General features: G+C 47.6%; 1 long non-coding RNA gene across 2 annotated transcripts in view; it reads left to right on the forward strand.

Annotated features, from left to right (window-relative positions):
- The first annotated feature begins 2,315 nt into the window (after positions 1-2,315).
- LOC116546627 overlaps positions 2,316-7,180 on the forward strand; it is a 13,818-nt gene continuing 8,953 nt past the window's right edge. For both annotated transcript variants that reach the window (XR_004266786.1, XR_004266785.1), the window contains exon 1: positions 2,316-2,353. This is a non-coding gene — a long non-coding RNA (uncharacterized LOC116546627). The remainder of the gene's footprint in view (positions 2,354-7,180) is intronic.

Below are 7,180 nucleotides of genomic sequence, written 5' to 3' on the forward strand. Positions count from 1 at the left end.
CTTCTGCCTCCCGAGTTGAAGCAATTCTCCTGCCTCAGCCTCCTATGTAGCTGGGATTACAGGCATCCACAACCACACCTGGCTAATTTTTGTATTTTTAGTAGACGCAAGGTATCTCCATGTTGGCCAGGCTGGTCTCAAACTCCTGACCTCAGGTGATCTGCCCGCCCCGGCCTCCCAAAATGCTGGGATTACAGGTGTGAGCCACCACGCCCGGATGGTTCTTTTCATCTTGTAAGACTAAAACTCTCTACCCGTAAAATACAAACTCCCTGTTCCCTCGTCTGCCAGCCCCTGGCAACCACCATTCTACTTTCTGTCTTTAACATTTTGAATATTATTTTGTTTTCGATTTTGTTTTGAGATGAAGTCTCGCTCTGTCACCCAGGCTGGAGTACAGTGGCTCGATTTCGGCTCACTGCAACCTCCGCCTCCTGGGTTCAAGTGATTCTCATGCTTCAGCCTCCCAAGTAGCTGGGATTACAGGCATGTGCCATCATGCCTGGCTAATTTCTGTATTTTTAGTAGAGACGTGGTTTCAGCATATTGGTCAGGCTGGTCTTGAACTCCTGACCCGGCCGGGCAAGGTGGCTCACACCTGTAATCTCAGCATTTTGGGAGGCCAAGATGGCAGATCACAATGTCAGGAGTTTGAGCGCAGCCTGGGCAACGTGGTGAAACCCTGTCTTTACTAAAAATACAAACAGCCGCACATGGTTGCGGTTGCCTGTAATCCCAGCTACTCGGGAAGCTGAGGCGGAATTGCTTCAGCCTGGGAGGCGGAGACTGCAGTGACCCCAGATCTGCAACGTCCTTCTCGGGGTCAAGTGGTTCTCCTGCCTCAGCCCCTCCAGTAGCTGGGATTACAGGTGGGCGCCACCACGCCCGGTTAATTTTTGTATTTGCAGTAGACACGAGGTTTCAGCATGTTGCCCAGGTGGCTGGGATTCCCCCGCCTCGCCCCAGATCCCCGGGAGAGGCCAGCATGGCCCTCCTGTGGGTGTCACAGAGGCAGATGTGATGCGGGTCCCTCTCCCTGGGAAGGGGCTGGCTGGGTCCAGTCCGCAGGCGCCTCCGGGGCTGACCCAGGATGGAGTTGAGGTCTGGCAGCGTTGGACCCCAGGACCCCGGCCTGCCTCCTGGGGAGCCGATTACCCAGGCAGCCCCAGTGAGGCCGCAGTGTCAGTGCCCTAGTGAGGCCCCTGGGCTCCCACAGGACGGATGGGACAGGGAGGCCGGGGAGGCCCTGCTGCCCTGGGGACTGACCCTCCAACCCCCAGGTTTCCGTGGTTCTAAGGCCCCCTCTGCAGAGGGACCAGGGAGCCCACCCTGCATCCCGAGGCGCCACGCGTGAGGGACCCCAGAGCTCTGGCCAGGCCGCTTCCTTTGCGGATCCTGAAGCTGCGGTCCAGAGGAGGGCAGGAGCAGGTCCTGGAAGCTCCCCAGGCAAAGGGAGCCGATCTCGGGGCTGGGATCACAGGGCTCCACTCCTGTCACTTCCAGGGCCCTAGAGCCGGGAGGAGACACAGGGTCCTTTCGTCCACCGCTGGGGCTGGGCAGAGGCTCAGCCTGTGCCGCAACGCGAGGCTGCTTCTGCGCAGTCCGAGCTGCGGCCCCTTTAAGAGGGGGGTGGTGCGTCAGCCAGTCGCTAGGGACGCTGCCGGCGTGCGCGCCTCTACGGAAGCCGAGCGGGGCTTCCCGCTGGGCCCCAGCAAAAGCCGCGGCCTCGGTTGGAGCGAGCAAAAGCAGCGGCCCGCAGAAACGGTGGGGCAGGACCGCCGGCAGAGGAGGCGGCGGCTAGAAGCGGCGGGGCAGTCCCAGCCGGCAGAGGCGGCGGCGCCCAGAAGCGGTGGCGCGGTCCCAGGCGGCAGAAAACGGCGGCGTCCAGAAGCGGCGGCGCAGGACCAGTCGGCAGAGGGGGCGGCGGCGTCCAGAAGCGGCGGCGCGGGACCAGCCGGCAGAGGCGGCGGCGCCTAGAAGCGGTGGCGCGGGACCAGCCGGCAGAAAGCGGCGGCGTCCAGAAGCGGCGGCTCGGGACCAGCTGGCAGAGGCGGCGGCAGCCAGAAGCGGCGACGTCCAGAAGCGACGGTGCGGGACCAGCTGGCAGAAGCGGCGGCGTCCAGGAGCGGCGGCGCGGTCCCAGCCGGCAGAGGCTGCAGCGGACAGAAGCGGCGGTGTCCAGAAGTGGCAGCGCGGAACCAGCCGGCAGAAGCGGCGGTGTCCGGAAACGACGGCGCGGTCCCAGCCGGCAGACGCGGCGGCGGCAGCCAGAAGCGGCGGCGCGGTCCCAGCGAGTTTCGGAGAAGCCTTGGTGGCTTCCATGTGATGGGGGAGCGGGAGACAGGTCTGCGCGGTAAGTGGCGGGGCATGGACCCCACCGGGAACCCTCCAGGCCTCCCTGCTCCTTCTCCGCCGCTCCCTTTTGGGCCCTGACTCCTTGTGAGCCTCTGGGCCCCAGTAGTCTGCATGGCGGCGGTTGTGGGGTCCTGGCCGCCCCAGCGTCCGCATCCTGGCCGGGAACGGTGTGCGACCCGCGTCCAGCATATAGGAGCGCCTGTCCCATAGGCTGCGGCGAAGCATGGGACCTGGGACCCTCCAAGCCCCTGGGCTTCTGAGCTGAGGTCCAGGGTTATTTTGATGTCTCAGGACCTTTAGAAAGAGACCTCGCTATAGCACAATAGAGCAGGGGACATCTGTAGTGTGAATTCTCTGAGGACTCTCCAGGTATTTAGTTGTTTTCCATAGTGTGTATTCTGATTTTCATTTTCATCTGCAGTGTATGAGTTTGCTTTTCTCTAAAACCATACCCGCGTTCCCTTTTTTTTTTTTTTTTTTTTTTTTTTTTTCCTATGGAGACAATCTCGCTCTGCCCAGGCTGGAGTGCAGTGGTGCCATCTGGCCTCACTGCAACCTGCGCTCTCGGGTTCAAGCAATTTTCCTGTCTCAGCCTCCTGAGTAGCTGGGACTACAGGGGCCCGCCACCACGCCAGGCTAATTTTTGTATCGGTGGTAAAGATGGGGTTTCTCCATATTGATCAGGCTGGTCTCTTTGAGGTCTCAAACTTGACCTCAGGTGATCTGCTCCCTCAGACTCCCAAAGTTCTGGGATTACTGGCATGAGCCACCGAGCCTGGCCTCTCCTATTTTTAAAAAACTTTCCAGGAATATTCAGTAAGTGTGAAATTATCTGTGTGTGTGTTTTTCAGTTAAACCACATGCAGTTAACTTTGTTGATTAGTTAATTTTGAGGACCTTTTATCTGTTGTTCGATTTTATGTCGCAAAATTGTCTGTTCAGGTCCTTTGTGAAATACTAGATTATTTTGCTAGTTTGTAGTGTTTTTTGTGTACACCTTAGATGACAACTCGTGAATTACATGATTACCTGAAATTTTTGCCTAATCTATAGGATGCTTTTTTTATTTGGAAAGTAGTTTCTTTGCTGTGCAGAAACTTTTCAGGTTGATGTAGTCCATGTTTATTTTTGTGTTTTATGCATGTAATTTTGGTCACCCATATAAGAAAATACTTATCAGTGACAAAGCTTTTAATTGTCAATGGGGTTTTTCTTCCAGGGTGTTTGTTTTTCTCTTTGCAAAGGTGAGAGTGACCCAGAATATATGCTCAACCTTTTTTTTAGTTAAAAACATTTTGTGGTTTATGATCTTTTGTTCAGGTCTTCGGGGTATTGTTTGTTTGTTTGTTTGTTTGTTTGTTTTTTTTGGGGGGTTGATTTTCATATATCATGTAAAATCAAGATCCTGTTTCTCTCTTCTGCATGCAGATATCATTTTTCTCAAAGGTATTCATTGAGCAGACTCTGCCTTCCACATTGCGGTGGTCTTTATCAAAGTGAGTTGACTGTGTCCATATTTGCCTTGATCTTGTTTTGTCTTCCCTGTTTTTTTCCACAGTTCTAGGTATTGTTTTTATACAAGTACCATATATCTGCTGCATAACTGCAGCTTGGCAGTGTGATTTAATATCGAGGATTGTGGGTCCTCACTTTGATTGTATTTCTCAGGATTCTTTAATTGCTCTTATGGTTCCCTGTGATTTTTAGCAATATGTATTTATTTCTGTTAACTGTTTTTTCGTAGCATAAAAGTGCATAATTAGGGATACATTTTCACATATATAGATTGGGTAATGATCAAATCAGGGTACTTAGGATCTCTATTCCCTCATAAGGTATTATTTTTGTGTGGAGAGAACACTCAAAATCCTCCTTTCTTGTTCTTTTGAAAAATATAATATTGTTAACTCCAGTAACCACGCTGAGGAAGACAACACTCAGATTTGTTCCTTAAAAGTTAAGATAACTTTGCTTCCATAACCAATCCCTACTCCCCCTCTGTCTCCCAGACCCTGGTCCAACCAATATTGTGCTTTCTACCTCTTTAAGATAGACATCTTAAGATTCAGTGTTTGCCTTTCTTGGCCCAGCTCATTACATTTAACAAAATGCTTTCCAAGTTCATCTTGGTGTCTCCACATGACACTGTTTCATCATGTTGGTGGCAGAAGAACATTCCCTATTGTATACATAACGAGAGTTTCTTGATCCCTTTATCTGTGGATGGACAGTTAGGTTGAATGTATACCCAGTAGTGGGAATGCTAGATGGTATGGTAGTTTTCTTTCCTATTCTTTGCAGGACTCCCAACTGTTTTTTATAGCATTAATACTAATTTACGTTTCCACAAACAGTTCCCCTTTGTGGAAATTCATACTAGAAGTTGTCTTTTTAAATATTTTAATCTGTTTGTAATGTTCATTCTAGTTGGAGTGAGATAAGATCTGAGTGTGGTTTCGATCTTCATTTTTCTCATGAGTAGTAATGGTAACCGCATTTTTGCAAATGTTGTGTCAGTTTCTTGTCTGCACAAATATCTCTTCAGGTTATTTGGTTTGGTTATTTTTCTGCTTTTTTTTTTTTTTTTTTTTTGGCCAGCTGGTAGTGTTACTGGCTAGCTTGTACCTTTTCAAAAATAACTCCATATGCCACTGAATGTTTGCCTAAATTTTCTTACAATTTTTAGTATGCTTTTTCATTTTGTTCGTTGTTTATTAGGCGCAAACTCTTCAGTTTGACGTGGCTCCACATGTATAATTTATTGGTTAGCTGTGCTGTTGGTTACTAATCAAGAAAAAACAAAATCACTACCAAAGCAGTCCATTGTCCATGATTTTCTTTTCCGTGTATTTTTATTAGTTTTTGCAAATCGTGAGCATACATTCAAGTTGCAATAAATATATGCACACCCGAGGTTGTCTTTATAGGAACTTTATGGTTGCAAGTTTTGTGTGTAATCTTTCATCCTTTTCAGTTGATTATTGTGTATTTCATACCATAAGAGTCCTGTATTATTCTTTTGCATATGGATACTAGTTTTGAAAACCTTTCCCATTGTGTCAGTTTGGAACTGTTTTGAAAAATGTGTTAACTCTATATAAATTTGTGTTTATTATTGAACACCCTCATTTTGCTCACTGGTCTCTATTTCTCTGTGTTTACCAGTGACATATGGGTTGGTTAACTAGGGATTTTCATTTAATTAGAACTCAGGGAATGTGATACATGCCACATGGTTTGTGTTTCTCAGGATAACTTTGGAAATTCAGGGTGTTTCACATTTCCATGAGAATTTTGGCATTGTTTTCTTTATATATCTTAAAACACCATTTGCCATATATAAATGTATATAATTAGAGGGTACAGGGAAGATTTTGATGCATGTGTATGTTGAGTAATCATCAAATTGGGTTATTTAGCATCTCTTCACCTCATATAGTTATGATTTTTTTTGTGTGGTAACAACATTGAGAATATTTTCTTCTAGCTACTTTAAGGCATATGATACATTTGTGTTAAGGCCAGTCACCCTGCTGTGGAATAAAAGACCAGAATTGATTGCTCTCATGAGAGTAACTTTTTACCCATTACTGATTCCTTCCCAGATCCTCTCCATCTTCCCAGTGACCCTTTAGTAGCCCCCATTGAACTTTCTGCTTCTAGGAGATGAAGATGTTTTCAGTCTGCATGCCTGAGATCATGTGGAATGGCACTTTGTCTACCATTTGCTCATTCATTGGACCTGATGTTCTCCAGGTTTCTTCATGTGGCTGCAGATGGCAGGATTTCCCAGAGCTTTATGGCTGGAACATACTCCATGGTGTATCTGTACAGCAGTTTCTTCATCCCTGCAGCTGTGTGTGGACGGGTAGGTTGGTTCTATACCTTGACCACAGTTACAAGTGCCTCAGTACCCATGGAAGGCGGATAGCTCTCTTCAGCCCAGGGATTGCAACTGCTTTAAATATGGAACCAGAAGTGGGGCTGCCAGCTGACATGGTTGTTGTTCTGTGAAGTTTTTCAGGAAACCCCTGCTGTTTCCCATAGTGTGTATACTAGTTTACATCTCCACCAATAGTGTTGAAGAGGTTACCTTTCTTTAAGTCTACACTGGCTGGCACCTTCAAAAATTAGTGTTTTGTTTTTGGTAGTATTCATAGTGAGTGGAAGGAGACAGAATGTTAGGGTGGCTTTCATGGACATTTTTGTGAGGATTAGTGATGGGGAGAAAGTCATTTGAGAAATCCCCACGTTGCTTTCCATGGTGTCTGAACTGGTTTGCATTTCTACCAGCAGCAGAGTAGCGTCCCTCTTCTCTGCCTCGCCTGCATTCGTTCTTGTGGACCGTGTCCTAATCGTCATTCTGGCCAGTGTGCAGTACTATCTCGTGGGCCTTTTGCTTTGTCTTTTTCTGATGATGACTGAGGTAGAGAAATGTTGTCATGTCTGTTAGTTGCTGTAAGCCTTCTTTTGAAGTGCATGTTTTCATGCCCCTTGCCCTTTCTTCATTGAGTTTTTGTTTTCCTGGTTGATTTGCTCAACATCTTTAAGGTAGATCCTGTATATTAGCCTTCATCAGATGCATGTGTGGGAACATTTTCTCCTGTTGTGCGGACCATCTGTTCACTCTGTTGGTCATTTCTTCTGTGCAGCAGTTCTTCTGTGTATTAGGTGCCACTGGGGAATAATTGTTTTAGTTGTTTTAGTTGCACTTGCTTTTGGAGACTGAGACACATCCATGCTGTGCCAAATCCTCTATCAGGAAGGGTGTTTCTAGGTTTTTTTTTTTTTTTTTTTTTTTTTTTTTTTTTTTTTTTTTTTTTTT

The sequence above is a fragment of the Sapajus apella genome, unplaced genomic scaffold (genome assembly GCF_009761245.1).
Source record: "Sapajus apella isolate SASKATOON/1434 unplaced genomic scaffold, GSC_monkey_1.0 scaffold1149, whole genome shotgun sequence".
Lineage (NCBI taxonomy): Eukaryota > Metazoa > Chordata > Mammalia > Primates > Cebidae > Sapajus > Sapajus apella.